At 41.1% G+C, this 21,570-nt stretch overlaps 1 long non-coding RNA gene across 2 annotated transcripts; it reads left to right on the plus strand.

Annotated features, from left to right (window-relative positions):
- Positions 1–994: 994 nt before the first annotated feature.
- Positions 995–19,704, plus strand: LOC108502366. Of its 2 annotated transcripts, XR_001876480.1 has the most exons (5): positions 995–1,092; positions 4,147–4,225; positions 16,763–16,956; positions 17,728–17,894; positions 18,621–19,704. It is a non-coding gene; the product is annotated as an uncharacterized LOC108502366 (long non-coding RNA). The 2 variants fall into 2 exon arrangements; XR_001876479.1 differs by having other exon boundaries at positions 17,728–19,704.
- The last annotated feature ends 1,866 nt before the right edge of the window (positions 19,705–21,570 follow it).

Below are 21,570 nucleotides of genomic sequence, written 5' to 3' on the forward strand. Positions count from 1 at the left end.
GACAAGATGGTTTAAGGTCTTGGTGTGGGCCTTCAGTCGCCTTAGGTTGAATAGACTTCCATCAGTATGGTATCGAATGTAGATACCGTCCTGATCATCGAGGTCTGCCATGGCCCTTTGGAGCATCATGCTAAAGAAGACTGTGAATAGGGTAGGAGCGAGAACGCAGCCTTGTTTCACACCATTCTTAATTAAAAAGGGCTCAGAAAGTGTGTTGCCATATCTGACTTGGCTGTGCTGATGCTCAGGGAGTGAGAATGGAGCAATCACTGAAGTGATTTCTTCATTTTGTTGTATCAAGATAAAAAAAGAAAAATAAATTATCTACTGCCTGTGTTTAAATGTCAAATCTCAAGCAACTGTATAATAATGTGCTGTTTGGATTTGGAAAGTGTAGCTGGCCTTCAGTAGTCTCCTCCTTCCCACCTGTTCTGGATATTGTTTAACTGGGAAGATGAATAATGATTCAGCGGTTTCAGGCCCTTTCAGATACTTTCTCATCTGGGAGTGAAACTGCAAGACTCATCAAGCATAGGGTAATAAAAACATGTGCAGACAGAAATACCCTGAGTCTATATAAGCTGAGGTTGCTCCTGCCATTTGGCTCATGTAAAGATTCTTTAAATCCTCTTACAGTAAAGGGCTGTAGGACTGATAAAAGTGTGCCTGCCTGTTTTGTAACAAGCAGCAAAGAAACACTGCTGAGTCACCTTCGGTGTGAGCTCACTCTTCTTTTTCATTACTGAGAGCAGGTGTCACATGCCTTTTCTGATGCAACTGCTGGTAACTGCTCTGCTGTCACCCATTGTGTCACTTGGCATCATGGGCAGAGTCAGCTGATGGTGTGAAGGAGAGAGGGTCAGCATCTGATACCAAAGTATAAACAAATTCAGGTAAACATTACCTCACTGAGGAGAAAGGGGGGAATGGTCACAGTCCAAATAAAAAGCAGAAAGGATACATAAATCAAAGATAGAAAGGGAAAAGTCTGCTGCAGGAACATTACTTTACTCTGGGCAGAGTTTTTGCATCAGCCAAGCACGTCCTGTTCAGCTAAGCAAAGGCAGAGACAAAAATAGAGTACCCTAGCAGGTGAGTGTTTGTAAAAGTCCTTCTTGGATAAAATGCACTTGAAAAGCATCCTGGATCTGGACTCAGACCCAAATTAGACTGCAATTCCATGTGCAGATATTCAGCATGATACACTGGCTCCAGCCACTGTTCAGCAGATCAATGTGTTTCTCCTCTGCTGGCTTAAAATGCTGGCAATCAATACAGTCTGGATAGGCCTGGTGGATCAGTATCCACATAAGTGCATCTATCCCAGCCTTTTGAGGGGTATGTTCATTCAAATAATTTGGAAAAAAATGTAGATTTTCCTCTCTTTTATTTTTTCTATCCTTGGCTAAATATAGTCTAGATGCTTATGGAGAGCATGTTCTTTTCTAATTCACTGGCTTCAGAAAGTTTTTGTCTCATAAAAAGTATGCATGCATGTGCACATGTAGTCAGTGGTTCGAGTTCTTGACCTATGTGGGACAGCTTAATTTGCTTTCACATCGGAGACCACTTTTATCCGCCTGGTAAGGTCCAGTTACCAGGACAAGTTACATATTTTGTCTGCCCAGTGTTCTACTATTAAGCAAATACTGCAGCTCAGTACACAGCTTACAGGGAGATTACGTGCTTAGAGTGGGATTCAAGGCAGGTTGTAGGCAAAGCAGAGAACTGCAGGACATAGCTGAGATAGCCAGGAGAAAGAGAACTACAGGGCCTGGGTGGGTGGGGGCAAGATGCATGTCTACAGGATCCTCACTCCCAATCCAAAGCTGAGACACTACCCCAAAGTGTACATGCTTGCATGTGTAATAACAAAATTTATGTGAAGAACTGCTCACTTGAGACACTTACGTGCATGTAAATGTACTCCCTAAGGTACATGCTTACAATCTGCTTTTATAGGAACCCAAAAAGTCACACTTATTTCCTCTGAAATGGTGACCAATTTCTTATTGTCAGTCCACAACCTTCTTTCCCAACCACATTTTGCACAGTAGTCAGTGGCTGAAGCATTCACCCAGGTTGTCAGTGGTCCAGGTTCGAAGTCCCTCCTCTGACTGGGGAAATGCTGTTAATTATCCAGTTGCCAAGATGGATTTGGGCTATCCTCCAGAGCTCTTGCTGAAGCTGTGCAGCTGTAGCAGAGGACTCAAGAATTCCTGGGACAAAAGAGAACACAAGCAAGGCTGACTATAGTCTCCTTGGAAGGGGGAGAGCTGGGTATTTGTCACTGTCAGTTTAATAGATTTTCCTTGACACAGTCACTAGATATAGCACACATACTCTGCTGATGGGGCCAGATAGTAGTGTAGGTAGAGTCTGACTTCTTTTGACTGTCCTTGGAGAGCAAATAAAACAGAGAATGAACACTTGCTAGGCTGCAGGCTTTTATTCCTGTAACTATTGGCATTACTTTTTAGCCTTAATTTTCTGTTCTGGAAATTAGCTTGCTAAGTCTGAAGAGGAGAAAAACTCTTCAACCTCTTCCACAGGCTGTCTCAAGCCAGCAGTTCTTCACATAAATTTTGTTGAACGTGTTTAATTTTCACAGTATTTCATAACCATTTTTTCTTAGGTAAGAGATTTTGAGGACCAAAGAGGGTTGTAGGATTCCTGTGCTCAACACAGACAAATAGATCCTCTATCTTCTCCAAAATCTCAAAGTTAGGTGTCCAATCAGTACCAAACACTGGAATGTTTATGATCTTCCAGTTTTATGTTTCCTTATTCATTTGTTGCTTCTTGCCAAACTGGGATGTCCGTCCTGCACATGAATTTTGGCAAAGAAACCTGATTGTGGCACTCTGAAAGTCTGCTGCCCCTGAGCAGACTGCTGCCACAGAGCTAAAGTGAAGATGATGAGCCCTGGTGCTTGTTGACTTTCTTGCTCCACCCATTTCTTTTCTGCTGTAGTTCACCTCTTTGAAGCAGGAGAAGATACTGATCCATGGAAGACAAGTATTTCACTCAAGTATTCCCCAATCACCTTTAACAAATCCAGTTGACTTCTGACAGAAAAAAACATTGCAACCAGCTGTTTGCCTTGAGGTCAACACACCAAGCCAGGCCAGAACCATAAGGCAGTGCAGATTGCCATGTTATCTGCTGTCTGCCCTTCATACAGCTCAAAGGATGTTTATCTCCTGATCTGTCCATGTTCATCTTTGCAAGGGTACCAACTCCATCAATCTGCTCCTGAAAGATGGTCTAAAATGCCAGCAGTTCACAAAAAAAAGTAGGACTAATATAAATGCTTTGTGAGGATACGGCTGGTTTACTGTTGCCTGGAGAGATTCCCTGACTGTATTACTGTACTTTGAATTATCCTGAATATCACTGCAGAACTTCTCTTAGCAGCTCTCCTTTCCTGTTATTCTTGCTCACATCTGTTCACTGTAGTAATGGATATTTTTTGGCTGTAAGCAGTTATGCAGCATGACACTTGGCGAATAGATGTCTGCATGTGCAATAACTACTGTTTTTTTGAAGACTCATTTGGCTCTTGTCCCCTCTGGGTGAAATAAAAATATAAATATATTGCTATAAACTGCTCTCCAGCCTTTCATTGCTGCTGCTACCTTTTTGACTGACATTGCTTATACTTGGGCTTTCCTCTGAACTGAACTCTTTTGGGAAATTCTAAAGGATTTGATTTTAAGCTTCAAATTTATTGTTTCTATGTTTGCTCAATGACAAGTTGTGCTTCTGCTATCTAGTCAATGGCATATCTGTTCTTTGTAAGAAACAAGCTGTTTATATGTGATATAATTATTTCCACTAACCGTTCAGAACCCAACTGATCACTCTTACAGCCATAAATGAATCTGTTTGACAACCTGTTCTTTGCACAGTAGGTAGTCTTCTACCCGCCAGCTAATTTATCACTGCATCTGCCTGGCTCTGCCAAGGGATATGTTCTAGTGCATTTATTCTGTCTCTAAAAGCTTGTGACTGGCCATTATCTTGGGAGGAGAAACTCGTAGAAGAACAAAAATTTTATGGTGTGTATTTCTGTCTTTGTGAAACTCTTGTCTGCAGTGTCTCAAAGAGACCTTCTCTATTAGTTTTTTTCGTTCTCTTTTACAGTCTGTACTTCCCAGTAATTGCAGACCCCCAGCAGCCCAGCTGGTTGGCCCAGGCTAGAGGAGAATGTTTCTCAGTGTTGGTGAGAAATGCTTAATTGATATTAACATGGATGGAAATGGTCTGCTCAGCCATAGGACAGACATCGTTTGGTACATTTTCCTTCCCTCTAATGCTATAGTGCTCATGCAACCTGAAAGGACCATCTGTAGATCTTTGAGATTAGTGCAGGCCTGTTTATTATTTGGCTTTTCTGTTGGTTTCCTATCTGTCTAGATCTGCTGAGCTAATTGCCTTGATATATGAATGTCAGGGTTGCCTAGGTTTCTCAGCAGGCAGCAGATTTTTTAGCATGCATTTATTCCTAATTCAAAGTAAGTCTAAGAACCTGCTGAACTGAGCAGCCACCAAAATGGGAAAACCCTCATTGTCCAGGCTGCCTGAATCAAGCTCTTCTGCCATGCTGCTAAGCAGTGTTTCCGTGGTCTGAACTCTGCATTACAGTCTGCATTTTTTTTCTCAGGGTTCAGGTTCAAGACCTTTCCTGACACATCTCCCTCTCCCAGTTAAAGCCAAAGCTCTGTGTTTGAATTACATGTGGGCAGCAAAGTTCACAGATGATGGAAAAGAGTCAAAATAATATCACCTGCAAGTTGAGTCTACCTTTTTGATCTCCTGTATAATATGTGTCTTTATTCTTCAGTAGTAGGATCTCCAATGTTTTAGCCTTGTCTTGTCACATGCAGAGGAGGATTAACACTACTAGAAGGCAAATTGAACATGTCACAGAGAAGAATGGACAGGACAGTAACTTATCAATAATAGTATCATCCCTTCACCTAGCAGACTCCAACACAGAAACATGCCTTGTTTCTATTAATATTTCATAGAACCAGCTGGTACTACTAGATCCAGACAGTCCCGATGAACTTCATTTTAGCCTTTTTATTAGCTTATAAATGTGATAGGGTTGATGGATACCATTTAATGGAACGCTTTCCACCCTGCTCCCCCTTCCCTTCCCACCCTGAAAAATCTGACATTCATAAATTGAGGAGGTCAGTAATTTGCATCCAGCTGAGTGGCTGTCTGGCTTTAATGAGATGATTTGTAATCATAAGCACTGCACTGCAGTGATGTCTGGTACAGGGGAAAGAGGAGCACGTATGCATACTCCAGCTGATGTGAGGGAGAGGTGATGGGAGGGAGGGAAAGCACATGGATCAGAAAAAGGAAGTAAGGCTGAAATGACATAAGGAGCTCCATTAAATGTAATATAATAATGCTGGCCTGGTTAGCATAAGAAGAGCCAGAGGCTGGCTGATGCAAGCCAGTGAAACTCCTGTTACTTAGGGTAGGCAGGCAGCTTGCAGGATTGCACTTATCCAGAGCTCTTTAGAATAGCTGAAAATAACAGGTTTGTTTTTGCCAGCTTTAAGCCCTCAGTGCCCTTATTGCACAGATCTGTCATTCCTCTCCCACTCCTTATATAACAAAAAAACTTCCAGACCAGGAAGACAGTTCAGGGGCTAAAGAAGTTATATGTTGTGGCATTAGCATGTTTCATGTCAGCTATATTTTCAGTGATTTTCCTAAACAAGTGGATCACATTCTGTCTGTGTGTATATTCTTCCTCAATCTGATGCATTTTTAACCCACTGGCTCTTTTTATTTCAGTCACACAAAGCAGTAACAAATTCCCACAAGTCTCAGGCAAACAGGTAGGAGAGAGATGGAGACTATTAATCCATTCACTGGGGGAAAGACTCAGAAGAGAATCCTTCTGAGAGAGAGATATTTTTAATTCCCTGGCTTTGATAAAAGCTTCACTTGGCATCTCTTTCAGATCCGACAGCCACGAATCCCACCACAGGCACAAATCCGTAGGAAGCCAGGCTGAGCTGGCTCTTCTGCACACACAACTACTTTCTCTGGCTGACTATAAGAATTTTGCACCTCCCAAAGACTATCTTTCCCTTGTCTCCAGGGTTTCTCTCCTCTGTAGTAGCAATTCTCTGAGATCGTCACACGATACTTTTTCATTAGGGATCCCAGCTGTGGAGGACTAGGTTTCTTTAACCATGTTTCCAGCTGTCTTGAGTTATTCTGCAGCAGCCCAGCTGGACGAGTGTAGTTTTTCATACAGCTGCAATGGAGTAGCTTGGATCAGCTTTAAGGTTGTTATTTTAAAATTAATTAACTACATTATGTTAAAAAAAAAAAAAGCAAGTGTGCAAACTGATCTGTTTGGCTAAAATCCACATCTAAGGAGAAGACACTGACATGAGGAAGGGGGGCTGCTGGTTCACGGTGTCTCCCAGTCCAGTTTTTGATGCATGATAGTGTGGTTCAGCCCATAGCCCATATATGAGGGGTGGTATCTCCAGGACAGCCTGCAGTCAGGTCACATTTTCAATAAGCAACCCTACTATCACAGGGCCCCCTCCCTTCCTTTGCGAATTCATATCAGGTGACTTTCAGCCCTTTTTCACCTCACCTCTTTCAGTCACGACCTCACATCCCCTTCCTCATCTGTCCCTGAAGCATGAACATCCTTCCTATCAGACAACAAAGAGCTTTTCTCTCCCCCTCTCCTGAGTTCCTTCTGTGAAACATACATGCTTGATGTGCTTCCCTCCCTGCAGATGTTTGTAACTCTGCAACATAATCCCTCCCTCCTCTTCCCTGGGGAGACATGTTACCCCTACATTAAGTATAGAGATTTAAGTTACAGGGATGTGTGGGTGGCCTTTGGAAATCGTGCCAGAAAGGCGCTTCTCAACCAGATTTTCAGTTCTGACAGAAAAAGAAGAAACAGCCCAACTCTACCCAGCATGCAAAAACCAATAGTTTACCTTCTTTTGGGACAGAAGGTGTCTTCAGTAACCCAAGGGTAAAAGCTTCCTCTGGGTAAGATAAATACCCTATAGATGGATCTTTTTGAGTAGAGCCCTGTCCAGGAAGCATGTCTCCCAACTTCTCTACATTTTCCAGGCTATCTAATTCCATCAGCAGGTCTGTGAGCTGACAGTATCTCCCACAGCTTTTTCACAGACACACTGACTGCTTTGCCAGGTCCTTAAAAAGTACCAATCTACTGTGCTAGGTAAGCAAGAAGAGTATTATTTGTCAGAAAGGAGTTAGTTGTGTATGGTCTTAATGTTAAGAACATAAATAAACAGAAGGTCATGAGAAGGGAAATTAATTTTTACTGTCCCTCTAATGTACAACGTCTCCTCTTTGTCTAGGGAGTATCCCACAGATGATCACCTCTCAGCCAGCAGTGTACTTTAGTGCTGTCGTTCAAGCTAAGGAAAACCTTGAAACATTCATTGGTGCTGTTTTATTATTTTCCCAATCATGTTTCCTGGACTTGACTTGTCCTGTCCTTTTGATCAATAGCAGACATCACCCACCATGAGACATGTTTTGGATTGATTTAGAGTGCTTGTTAGTACCAACTTCTAAATCACTTTGCTGAGCTTCCTCTCTTTGATGTTGTTGGCAATGGACAAGGTCTTAGGCTGAGATTTTCAAAGGACACAACAACTGAAGAGTCCAGAACACTTAAAGCTCTCCAGACCCTGTTGAAACTCACAGCTAAAAAGTGTAAGAAATTTGCTTGCTTTCAGTTATAAGATTTTCAAGCACTCTAAGGTGCACATAGCTGCTTTATGGGGGTTTCAGAGGTGCTCTTCAGAAGCTTTGTGCTTAGGCATATTTGGAAATCCTATTAGAAGCCATTCAGCATCTTTATATGCCTAAATTCCTTTAAAGCCTGACTCAGCATACTGTGATACTCTTCTGTGTGTGTGAGAACAACGGCATAAAGAGCAGTCTCTCAAGTGAATGACTGATGCTGCATGAATGTGTGGAACACAAGCCAAATCCCAAATGCAAGGGTTCATATGTTACAGTCATATAACCCAGTCACTTGCTTCTTCAGCAGTTGTCACAGCAAAGCTGTCATTTCCTGGTTCAAGAGTTTTTATCACATCGTTGTCCTTGATGCACACTCTGGGAGAAGGAAGGATTCATGAAGCAAGTGGAAGCATGATTCAGAAACTTCATCAAGTTGAGGAATAAAAATGCTCCCAGCAGTGGCCTCTGTCAATTTGGGTATGTGGAATGGATAGCTGGAGTTCCTCACATAATTTAGGTTACATTACCACTTTTCAAGAAAATCCACAGTCTGGATTCAGTTTACGTAAATAAGAGCTTCAAAACCAAAGTCTCAAACATCTTGTTCCATTCTTGCCAACTTCCAGCTGAAGGATATTTCTGATCATGAATTATAATGGTGGAAAATATTGACTGATTCAATGAGAGCAAGACTGAGAGACAGACAGACACATAGACCACTTCCGAGGAGATGTATCCTATTTCCTATGACAGGCAGCTTTCTTATTAAAATTATCCCAGTATATACAATCTCTATTCGAGCATGAAGTGCTCATTACAAGTCACTACATAAATAATGTACACTTAAAATGATTCTCTGTGCCATAAATATTGACCTTGGTTAATAATTGACTATGGGATTCTGTGTCTGTTCCCCTCAAACACTACTGACTGAGGGTCTGGGCTCTTCTCATCTTGTTTCTTTCCTTTTATTCCTGTAAGCTTTTGAGAAGTTATAATACTGATACTATCAGTATAACAATGACACAAATTTGGACTGAAGTATGTAACAGCTCCTCTACCCCTCTCAGTTCTTGCTTAGTGTCCCCAGGGATTTAATTGGAAAGTGTGAAAAAAATATTTTGAATTAACTTTGTAATTTAATCTGTGATTTCTGTGCTGGCATTTGCTGTAGTCCCTGTCCATTTTTCCTTTAACCCCTAGTTAACATTTATTACAGTAAAATAGATCTATCATTCACTTTGTAAGGCTAGTTCATGAAAAGGTGTCAAAGAGCAGAATATGGACCAAATTTGCTGCTCAAACAGCAGTGGACCCAAGACATTCTTTGTATATGAAGTTTCCCAGCTTCATGCTTGATAAATCTGTACTGCCTGTACTGAGCACTTGCAAGATTCTACAGATTCATGGAGAAAGAAAAACTGAATGATCAGAAAATGGTGCCTGTTCAGGTTTACAACTTCAGCCAAGACTCCAGAACAGTTTGTGCCTCTGTAGGCCCTTACTCTGCAGCTCTTAGGCTGGACATGCAGGAAAAATGGCTCATACATCATACACCAACGTACCTTATATATCTAGAATGATTTGTCCATAAAGCTTTGACTGGGTCTCTACATGAGATGAAAATTGCAAGCAAAGATAAAATGTGCTGAATGTCCTGCCTGTGGTATTCAGGTACCAGAAAGCAGTGAGGAAAGGCTTTGATAGGAACAGCACGAGAAGATTTCATCAGGATGTTTTATCCTCTAAGTTCTGACAGGACTTTCCCCTTTTGGACATTCTGCGAATATGTTAAGTCTCACTAAAAATGCTGTAGACTGTTCCTGCAGTTCCCAGGTTTCCTTTTTCCTCTGGTAACACAGTTATATCCATGCTATGTGGGAACTGAGAAAACTGTGTCTCTTCTTTCACTCCCAGCCTTTGCAATTCTTAGCCCAATGGCTCCTTGCTTTGAGAGAGAGATATGGAGGATGCTGTCCAACAAGCAACATCTATTTATAGAGGCAGTGAATACACAATGAGTTCGGAGATGGTGACCAAAATGTGGAGCATTGTCTGTGGGTCCTTGAGGACCAATAAAAATAATAGAACTGCAACTGTAAATAGCTTATTACAAACATCCAATTTCTATGCTTGGAATTCAGGACTCTGTCCAGACCATAAAATTAATCCTCATTGCCTGCTGGACCTTGGAAGCTGGGTTCCTCTGCCAAAGGTCACTCAGTTCTCAGTGGTGGCACCAGTGCTGATTTGTTTCGGCTCTGTGCATAAACATTTGCTCTGCTTGGTTACAGGCTGGGATTGCATGAAGAACGTTGGAAGGCAGGGTGAAGTGCTACAGCTCCTTCATAGCTAAGGATTTCACCTCAAGAAAGGGCACATGAAAGGACCTAGGTACTAAAACTTACATGTACTGGGATGGTTAATATAAAGAGAATGCCAAAAAGGTTTTGCCTTGGGTTAATACTTAAAATTGCTGGTGAAGGAATGATGAGAATTTGTAATCATAACTAAGGTTAGATGTGGTAAAATATATTTTATGTTCAATGCCAGTTTTAATTTTTAGATGCCAAGAATGATAAAGTCTGTAATACTTTTTCAAGTATTTAAGATTTCTAATTATTATTTATTAATCAAGAATATTTAGAAATGCCCAAAGGGGCCAAGCTGAGCCGGGGTTTTTTTGCACTGGTGTAACATCCACAGATAAAAACCTGCTGTAACCCTGTTTGCATTATTATTATTATAATCTTCTTTTCAAGTGTGTTCCTTCCTCTGTAGAATAAATCTTACAACCTATAAACTGCTTTAAGATCTCTGGTGGTGGTGAGAAATGAAGCAATAACCCCTTCTTACCCCTCTCTTATAGATCATCATGTAACTTCATAATCAAACTTTTTAATTTAAAGTTGTGCTGGAAACAGTGTTTTAAATAGTTCTGTGGGCCTTTTCTGGGTCTTTCACATTATGAAGCCCACAACTTAATCCCTAAGGGGACCAAAGGGATGTATATACACGCTATTGAATTAAAATCCTGTGTCATGACCACTACAATCTATTGATAGGACATTTTGTTACCCTGTGTGGCCTTGTCTTAGGTAGCAAAAGAAAAAAATAAAATAAAAAAATGCAGAAGCTCAGGACTGAGTTAACAACACTCTGCTGTTACAGCCAAGATGATATTTCTTATCCTATACCCCCCATCCCCTAAAAGAGCAAAACCAGCCAAAGACTCTCTAAAGATTCAGTAGAAAAAAGCACTTCCAAGGTGGCCATGAGGCCTTCAGAAATGAGACTGAAGGTATAGACATGCCTGAGGTTCCCTGGCCAGTGAGAGGGATGCTCTAACACAAATCACTCACTAAATGGCTCTTAATCTTCACACTTCTAGGATATTTTGCCTCCAGCTGTGTTCAGATGGGCTGGTATTAGTACAGTTGTCATTTCTCAGTATAGAACAAAAAAGGTGGACATCCACAGAGATCCGTTGTGAAGCCCAGGTGTTAGCAGCCTCCCTCAGAGCTGGTGATACCAGTAAAAGCTTGGCAGCAGCACAGAGGGTACATAGATGTTTTCACATTCAGCTTAACCTACGCCATCAACAACACCAAATGGGAAATAGGTGAAAAACTCAAGGAGGCTCTCATTAGTTAATTATATGATCGGCAGTTGTACACCAGCAATCAGTGTCCCCTCTTGCTTGACAGACACTTATTAGACCATTTCCAGTTGTCCCTGTACAAGGTACCAGCTGCAGCCCCATACCGGTTGGTACAACCAAAATCACATTCCAAGTGTGCACATCTGCTCATGGGGCTGGGCAGACTTCTTCTGGCACCTCTAGGCTCCAAGCCAGCAAAGAGGACCATTAAGGTTTCCTGTTATAACTGGATCCTGAAGCATCCGCCTGAGCTGTGGTTGGTACTTGTGGGCAGTACTGCTCACTGTGCGGGGCTGTGAGTAAGAAGGCAGAGTTGGGCTCTGCTCCTGCCAAGCTGGGCCATTGAGAGAAGCCTCTTTTCCTCATCCTCACCCTTCTCCCTCCCTCTCTCTCTGTCTGTGAGCAGAGGAAATCCTGTCTCACCCTGCTTGTATGTACACTGCCTTGCAAAACATGGTCTTGATCACAACTGTGGTTTCCAGGCTTTATTACAGGGCATAGAAACAATGGGAGCTTTATTACCCTGAATGTATCATTTTTGTTTGAATGCTCCCTCAGCATGGTGTTCTGACTCCAGGCTTGCTGAAAGAGGCTCACACAGTAATTAAAAGATTTCTAATATTACTAATGCTGTTCAAAGCATAATTCCACATCAAAACTCTGCTGGGCTTTTGGGGCCATTTAAACATCCAAGTTTTATCCCACTTCAAATTCAGCTTCTGAGCCTCCCCTCTACAGCGGATCAAACCCAAGGCCTAAATCCAACCATACTCTGAATGAAGCTCCAGATTGTATAGCTTCAAGTCCTCTTCCTATGTGTGAAATTGTGTGCTGTACTTCTTTGTAGAACAGAAGTCCTTGGTCAAGTGCTTTTGTGCTATATCATGCAGAAATGCAATAAAAACAACTTTTCTAGTTAGTTTATAATCTGTGTTTATTACAACTCCAATATTTCATACCCTGGAGATAAAACTGGTAAATCTCACTTCCCAATAGAAGTTTATCCCAACTAGAACTGAGCAAGAAAGTCACTCTGTGACCCAGCATATGGTTCTCACCAGAGAACTGCATCACTTTCTACAAACTAGGGTACCACTTTGCTTTCTCCCTCTTTCAGAGACAGGAAAGACAAGCTGCAGCTCTCAAAATCAAGTTAAAATCATTTTGCCCACCTCCTGCAGATTAAAAAAAAAATAAAAATCTGCTAATTACCACACTGAGGATCTGACTTTTATAAAAGCTCAGTTCCTATTTTGGCACAGAGCTAATTGGTTAGAAGTTATAAGAACTATCTACACTGACTATTGGTCTCTTTCAAAATCTGTCACAGTGGGAGATGCTAGTTTGTGAGTACTTGTGAAAATCTGCCCTCACATCAACAATATTATTAAAAGATTTTGCATATGGTGCTTAGCTCTGGTGAGGGTCTGAATATGGCTGTTTACTGTCAAAATCAGAGGTTTTCTCAGTGGAAATCTAAGGTTTGAGTCAGGTGTAGTACAGTCTTTGGAGGTTTTTCACATCAGTGCTCTAGCAGGTAGGATACTGTTTCTTTTCTCCATTGTCTCAAACCAGTTTCTTTTTAACACAGGGAAAACTTTTCTTGGCATTCCATCTAGCCTTCATAAGTCAGGAAGAGTTGACTGTGTTGCATTTTCACTGCATTAATTCTGTCAATCTAATATGAGAAAATTAAATCAAATTTGCTGGTAAACATACCTAGGGCACACAGAAAACAGCTCTACCAAGTTACAAGCATGTCATTTCTAATGAGTCTTCTGACTATGCATACTCTGTGTGTCCTCTCCATTTCACAGTCCAAGAGTGAGAGTTGTCTTTTCCACAGGGAAACTGGCATTTCATTTGTGGCAGCAAGAGGTTGTTTCCAAAGAGTAACAAGAAAAGCCAGTTTATCTGTGCTATGGTCAATGTATCATCCTCACATTTTTGAGCCATTTTTTGAGAATGATGAATTGTAGTCATCACCGCATTCAATTAATTTTACTCAGCTGGTTTTTATAGTGTGTTTGTACCAAGTGTCCTCTAACAGCTGATAAATCATCCCTGAGTTGCTGCAGAGGTAGTGGCAGTGACATACACTGGGCTGACGACAGGAATGTGTCACACCGTGTCTCTTGCCCTCTTTTTCCGGAAAGATTTTTGTGACCTTTGGTGGCATTTGGAAGAAGCTCTATTGATCTCTGTGTAGTATTAATCTTAAACAAACAGGCCATATAATTTATGTAAACTCCACAGGTAATTAAATTCCTTCCAGCAAAGGTCAGGGCAGAATATTTAAGATTTCATTTGAATAGAAATTACAGTTAGAAGTGAAGGGGGGGAGGAAGAGGGAAAAGAAGAAATTTGGAGCTTGTCATATCAATTATTACAGTGTAACTAAGAGGACTCAAGTTACTTCTCAAGTGCTAACACCCAGTCTTCATCATATGTACACACAGTTTGGAAATGTTTGTCTAGAATGACTTATAAATGATTTTAAGAAATGTTCAAATATTTCTAATAGACAGTGAACAGAAATATCACCTTTCTTCCAAGAGATCTGAGACTGTCATTCATAAATGAACAAGCCCTAAACTCACAAACCTGTCTTTGTAATTGGCCATGACTGCAGTATCCACTCTTCCTTCTCCAAGATCTCAAGGACCATGGAAAGTATTATTTTTCTGTTTACCTTCCAATTTCACAAATCTTTGGACTTCAGTGTTCAAGCTTGTCTTCCATCCATTTTAATTGGGCAAGTCCAGATGTTCATATCAAATCCATGGCTTCTGAGCAAGGACATTGAACAGCATGACTACAGCATGATAAAATTTTGTGCTTTGAATATTGTCTTTTTTTTGCTCAATAGTCCCAAATTATCAGAATGTGGTGCCATGCTTGGGAAAGACTTGCATAATTTCTACTACTTACCTGATGAAACAGTCTTTCTCTGAACACAGCAGAGGATTGTCACAAGGCTGAAAGAGGACCCAGGATGGGGACAGAGACATTCAGTGGGTGAAAACCTTGGAGCAACCCAGTCTGTGGAGATGGTTTCAGCAAGAGTCACAGTGACTTTCCCCTTTAGCTGAGAAGAGCCTACATTCACAGGGATGTCTGGGGTGTAAAATAGTCACAGAATAGTATAAGTGGTATAGGTAGGATTTTTCACAGAAACTCTTTATTGTCTTTTCCCCCTCATTGAACGGCCTGTTAAGGTTGTCATGAAAGGGAGAAATGGCTGGCCATCACTGAGAAATGTAATCCTGGTGTCAGTGCTATGACATTGCTCTGTACACAGTAATTTGTGGAAATTATTGTGTAAAATAAAAGCACTTGCCCCTATTCAGCAAGTGGTGACCACTAGGAGTTCAGAAGCAAAGAACACCAACAGCTGCATCTTAAGCACTGGCCACCTAGCTGCTCTGAGGTCGCTGCAGCATCTGTTGCTGCTGCAGGTCTTGCTGCAGACCTCTCCCATCACAGTACCATCTGCCTCACCAGCTTTGTAGCAGCATCTTCTGTCTTGCAGCTTGCTGCCCTTGCTCAGAGGCCCATATGCCTCTGTACTGCCTGTCTCTGTTTCTGATATGATTGAAATCACATCTGCTCCACCACTGACTGCTGCTTTCATTATGGCTGTAATGTCATCCACCCTCTCACATTCTGCTGTTGTTTCTGCTATAATGACACTAACATCTGACTTGAATTTTGACACAGTTGCTTAAAACATCTGCCTCTGTGCGTACTTGAGGACACAGGTGTAGCTGGGCTGATGTGAACTTAAGATTCACCTAAACATGTTTTCTCTACCACTGGCCATCTCCACACACTAACGGGGACCCTATTGTAGGCACTCTACGATAGGCAGATGTGGGAAGATTGCTGATGATCTTTGCCTGCTCCTGCAGTTGGTGCAGCAACTATAGTGTTAGCTGGGATTTGGGAGAACGGGGTTCAGATTTCTGCTTCACAACCAATTCACCAACTAAGTTCAAAAAGATTATTTAGGCATAGATCTGTTGTGGAGTTTTACACTTCAAGTTACAGTTGCCAGTTTTCCAGTGGTTTGTTTTCACCATGGAAAAAACCTAAGTGTCCTTGTCTTCAAGTTCCCCATGCAATGGATGAGGAAAGTTACAAGAATTTTCAGGAATTTTACAGGAATTTTCTCAAAAGTTACACCACTGAGAAAAGGCTTCACAGGAAATGGAAATGACATGGGCACCTCCGTTGGTGTAAGATTCATAGTCTGAAACCATCCCCGAGAGGAGTGTGCTTGTTTCTTTTCAAAATGAAAGTCGGCCCAGTCCTTCTTCCTAAACCACAGCTGACGTGTAGCAGCAAGTTCTCACGTTCCCCCCTGCGTGCAATGGCAGCACTGAAAACAAGTAACAGAAGGATGAGGATTCAGTGGGTTTGGGCTGTGAGTTTGAAATAATGCCCCCTCCACCAGAAGGTTGCCGCAAAATCACTAAAGAGGTGGCTGTATGTGGGGAATGTTCTCTTCTACAAGCTCTGCATACAGTGCTCAAAAATTGAATACAGAGGAGGGAAAAGAGAGATGGACCACTCATAAGCAGTGAAGAAGTCTGAGCTGAGGTGTTTATCATCTGCTATGGCTCCCACAAGTAGCAATGGAGATATTTAAGTAGAACAACATCTTGAGGTCAAAAAAAAAAAAAAAATAGAAACAGAAAAAGAACTAGCACTGTAGCTCTGCTCCGTAGAAAGACTATTTTTGCAAGACATGGAACAGAATTATCCGGTGAAATCCTATTTTTGGTTATTCAATGTGTTCACAGGTTTTCCCAGTAAATCTCTGCCATGTAGTAAACTCCCCTGCTTACTCACAGAAGTACAGAAACAAATTGAACATTCTCATTTTCTTGTAAGTAATCATACTTCCAGGCCAAAAGCTCAGCCCCTTGCACGTGCCCCTCACACCTGTATTCACTGACTTATGCTGGCACACCCAATATTCTTTATTGCAGGCTTCAACCCAAAAGCCATATAGCCATGTTGGCATGCTCTGCTGGAGCAGTAAGTCACTCTGGTTGAGCCAATAAGCCCTGAGAAGAGGCTGGGCTCCTCAGCTCAAGCACAGCACTTGCAAATATATTGATTTGGGTTCAGGCTCCTGGGTTTATAGCTCCTAATGTGTCATTTAGTTATACAAATCTATACAAGTCTGTCCTGGGATATTTGTATGGCTTCTCTGTCTCCTGATTAGTGTAATACCCCGGCATATAATAGATATCTCCTTCCCTTCCTTCTCCCTTTCCCTCCCCCCTCCCTCTCCTCTCCTTTTTACAGTTATATTCCCAGCTCCCTGTGGATGTTTCATTACACTGCACTACTCTGTCCCCTCCACTGCAGCATGCAATGTGGGAAATTTTGGATGTCGCAGTCTGACACTGATGAGTCAGGAAGCCCTGTGTTTGCTGAGCTCAATGCATTTCAGTATTCTCCTCGAGCGCAGCAGGCTCTGTCTGCATGCTCACATTTCAGTAAGTGTGTAACATTTACAGAATCAGGAGTCCAATCTGCCATCGAAATGATCTGCACAAGCAGCTGGTCTTATGCCTGTCTAGTCAAACTAGACCAAACCTCTGAACCTTTTGAGGTTCGCTCATCGCCAATAATTAATGTCTGACTTTGATAAAGCTGACATTTGGTTTATAAAGGCAGACTAATAAGCTCTGAGAAGGCTTAGAAATCCTATAGAGTAATGTGTTGCATTACAAATCTTAAAAATTACTGTAAAAATTAACATAATCTACTGCTGGGCACGTTAGTATATTAATGTGATTGGAAGCGTGACCTCTTTTTGCTAACTTTCCAACTGACCCTGATAAATCTGTGACATTTCTAGATATGTTACAGATAACTATTTTTCAACATATTTGTAAAAATATAAGATACAGAGAATGTAGATATAAAAAAATACTGTATTTTAAGGTCTTTTAAAATTTCTCTTACAGGCTTTTCTCTTACAGAAATGTCTTTTGCATTTAATGAGTAGCCCAATGTTTACATGTTTCAGGCAACTGGTTTTGTCTGGGTTTTTTTTCTCTGGCTTTTGAGGCAGATGTTATCTTTATGGTTAAAGAGGTTTGGGCCTCCCTCAGTGATATTTAAAGGGACCCAAAGCCTACTAATTTTAATTTCAGTGGCTTCAGCTAGCAAGTAGTAGGAGTTACTGACCTTGAGATGACATGAATGAAAGGACAAAGTATGATGGGGAGTTCGTCACATCAGTCTGTGTCTTGGTTGGACAGTAGCTGTGATGTACATCTGAGACTTTTAGATGTGGCATTTCCTTCCCCTGCTCTGAGGATGGACATCATCTGGAGGACACTGATGCAGTAGAGGATAACATACCCGGTCACTTACACAAGAGGAAGAAAAAGAGGAAGAAGAAAGAAAGAAGATGACATGAAAAGAAGTAAGCAATGTGCTTTCTGATGTCTTCATGTTCTCCTGAATCAGGGTGAAAGGTTTATTTCCAATTCTTAAACTACTTGGGAGCACAGCATTAAAGCTAGATGTAGTATTAATGATAAATGTTAGCTCTCACCATTCACTAAAGCGTTTCTTCCTGTCCCTTATTTACTCCTTGCCTTCTGAGAGTGTGGGAGTCCATCTTTCATTCAATTATGGGTCTTCATCAGCGTGTAGTGATTGCCCTCTTCACCAAATATTCTAAGTGTCTCACTATGCCTTAAATGGATCAAAGACAATTTTCCCCATTTTCCGTGTTCTGAAATGGCTGTCGAGGAGCATAGGAGGAGTGTGTCCCAGCTCCTCCCGATCAGGCAGCAATTAACATACCAAGGACCATGGCACACAGAACCTAGAGAATGTGTGAAATCTGAAAAAAACATGGACTAAGGAGCAGAGGAAGTAGAGGGGGTAATGAAGAAAGGCAAAGTCACAATAGAAAGGAGTTCTTAAGCTTCTTAGAAATATACATTGCATTCACCAAATTATATTGGGTGAAAAAAAACCAGAGAGAATTTTTTAAATTTAAAATATTTTGCTTTGACAGTCTTAACACATACACATGTTTTGGCAGAAAAAAAGTCTATCAGCCTGAACTGCATTTTTCCTGATGCACTTTTTCCTCAGATGAGCTACTGAAGAGGAAAAAAAGATAAATTTCTTCCTGCAGGTCTAGGCTACTCAAGCTGCAGGGAGTTGAAGGTGTACATCTCCGTTTTGACATCCTGGATATTCCCCAAACATGCTGGGCTGACTTAGTGGCCATCTGTCTGAATTGACTGTGTTGTCCCCGGCTCAAATGACCACCCAGCCTGAACTGTGCAAGGGGGGGCTGCCTGGCTGCGGTTAGTTTCTTCCCCAAATAGCTCTAAAGTGTGGCTTGCTGTGTGCTTTAAGTAAAATTATGCTACTGTTCAGTCCTCCACTTGATTAAAATGTATCTTTCAGCATTTAAGGGTGGGCAGTGACTTCCTGGGATTAGAAAGGGAAGTGAACTGGCAGAAAAGCAGCAAGGAAAGAAGTTGTTTACGAGTAGTGTGAGGGCAGAGTAGTCTGTGTTGCTGAAATCTGGGTTTTGGCCACATTACTCAACTCCAGTTACAGATCTGCTAAATTCACTCAGAGTCCCGTTTTCTTTCTTAATAGTACACACAGGGACATTTTTACCAGAAGAATGATTCATCTGCTGTGGTATTCCAGATAAATTTCAGGAGAGCAAGGCTCCCTTGGGCTGACAGTGTGATCATTTGCCGCAGGACAAATGCCCTCACAGCCTGTCAAGTTGGCTGAACACAGGATTCTCAAGATTTGGACTTTTTCAACATGTAAGATTTCACTCAACATAACAATTTTTCTTCCCATAACAAATGTTTTGAACAGTTTTGGAAGTCCTTGCGTTCTCACGATTGCAGCAGTGTGCCATTCTCCCTGGGCTCCAGCTGCTGACAGAGAAGCTCCATGCAGGGATGCTTGTCAAGGAGAGGCATCAATATCCACGGGAAGTACAAGTATTATAAACTCGTCAATATAGTCACTACTTAACAGGTCTGTGTGAAATAATTTATAGAAATGGAAGACTTGGCTGTTTTCAAGGCACAAGGGCTGCAGTGGCTGTCAGCTTAATGAAAAAGTGTCGCTCTAGTCTCTGTTTCTGTTTCAAAAAGAAGTAAATTGATAAAACAAACCTATTTCAAGTCTTTTAATAAGGAATTGTTTAAAGCGGTCAAAACATTTGCTTCCTGAAAAAGATAAGAGCTGATTTTTTTTTTTTTTAATAAATATGTGTGTATATGGCTTAGGATGTGAAAACAAGGTCTTTGCAACCTTCAGAGTCTCTGGAGTGGAGGTAACACCTCCTTACAAGTAGAAGCCAGGACTTCTGGGGTTTGGCCCAGGCTATGATACTGACTTGTTTTCTGCCAGTAACAATTGATATAATTTTATTTTTTCTGTCAGATGAGTAAGATAACATTCTCAGATGCATTGGAATCTAATCAATTTTTCTAAAACATCTAAAGATCTTTGGATGGAAAAGAGTGTCTGTACATACTGAGTCTATAATTTATGAAATTTTGGGTCTGTATATTTTCTGGCTCAATATATTTGCATCTTAACATCAAGAAATAAAATCAAGAACACACCAGTTGAAAAAAAAATAAAATTGAGTTTGAGCTTGAACTAGCTTTCCTCCTGTACTATTTTGATCCTCACTAGTGCTGTGCCCTATTGACTGGCTTTTTTTTTTTTTCTGAATATTGAGAAAATACCCAGCTGATTTTAATGGACACAGAATAAGAAACGGAAATATCACTTTTTTGATGTAAATTAGTTATTTTCTTATGCTGAAGAAGCAGCTTAGTTTGATGGCAGTGGCTTCTGTTGTATTAATATTCCTTCACTGATCTCATCAGGGTGCCAGATGAACTATCCTTACAGGACTTGAACCAGCTGGGTCCAAAATTAATGAGGAAAGGGATGTGTTAATTGTAGCAAGTGTTCAGAAACCAGTGCTTCAAAGCCAATTCAGCCAGACCAGACTGAGTCTCACTGTGCACTGTTTTCACATGATCTTTTATATCTTTTGAACAAAAAGTCTACATGGAAACACAGAAATTTCACTGAAGAAGTTATTTCTGCCTTCAGCCAGGAGCACTGTGACCTGCCATCTTCCTCTTATGGGTGGAAGACTGAATGATTAATCTTATCAACTGCTGGTTTATTTTATTTTACAGCAATAAGGTGAATTGACTCCAGATTGGAGCATGGGGATTTTCAATTATTTGCTGTGAGCCAGTCTCCTTCAGCTTGGACTTGGTGTTTTTTTAGCTCTCTAAGGGAAATATCTCTCTCCTGAAGGTCTATATTGCTGTAAGTTGTAGGGGTTGCACTGACATTCTGGTGATTATTGCAGCGAATTTCTTGTTCTCTTAGGTTTTCCATTTGATACTGCTCATTTTGCTTCTTTTATTCTGACAAGTGTGGTGATGTTCATGTGAATTTTTAAGCTTTTGCTCAGACACAGGGTGGAAACTGATGGTTCTCAGACATGCAAGCCATTTTGCCTCTTTTACAGGCTCTGCTAGAGCATTCACTAATTGCTGGAGGGAATTAAATTTTGAGGGAAAAATTTTTGGCATCAGATAGGCCCTAGAAAGAATTTTGGCACAAAGTCTTTTTGTTGTAAGCTAGAAAGTCATTCAAACGTTAGAGGTTGCTGTCAGTAACCCTTGTTGTAGCCCACCAGAGTGAGAGTTCTGTGAAGAAGGTCTCTGTCATCCTGGGACTCTCCTTTAGCAGCTTCTGCTATGAAGAAAACAGAGTGCTTATTGCTGCCAGCCACTGTGGAGATGTGAAAAGGGAAATATCTTCTCAGCAGTTTCCAGTTTTTATTGAAGAGTTAACCAAGGTGTTAACACCCTTCACAGGTGTTTCTTCATAGAGAAGGCAGTAACGAATCAGATATTTCTAAGACTAGGTTAAGTAGTAGTTAAATGCACTTAAAATCCCTTTGAATCTCTTTGAAATTAATCAATAATTCTGTTAACTCTCTGAGGTTTATCAAAAATAAGAAATCAAAAGAAATCATAGTTTCAAACAGAGCTTATTTGATACGTGTATGT

Source organism: Lepidothrix coronata, unplaced genomic scaffold, assembly GCF_001604755.1.
Source record: "Lepidothrix coronata isolate B3197 unplaced genomic scaffold, Lepidothrix_coronata-1.0 Scaffold117, whole genome shotgun sequence".
In the NCBI taxonomy this organism is placed as follows: Eukaryota; Metazoa; Chordata; class Aves; order Passeriformes; family Pipridae; genus Lepidothrix; species Lepidothrix coronata.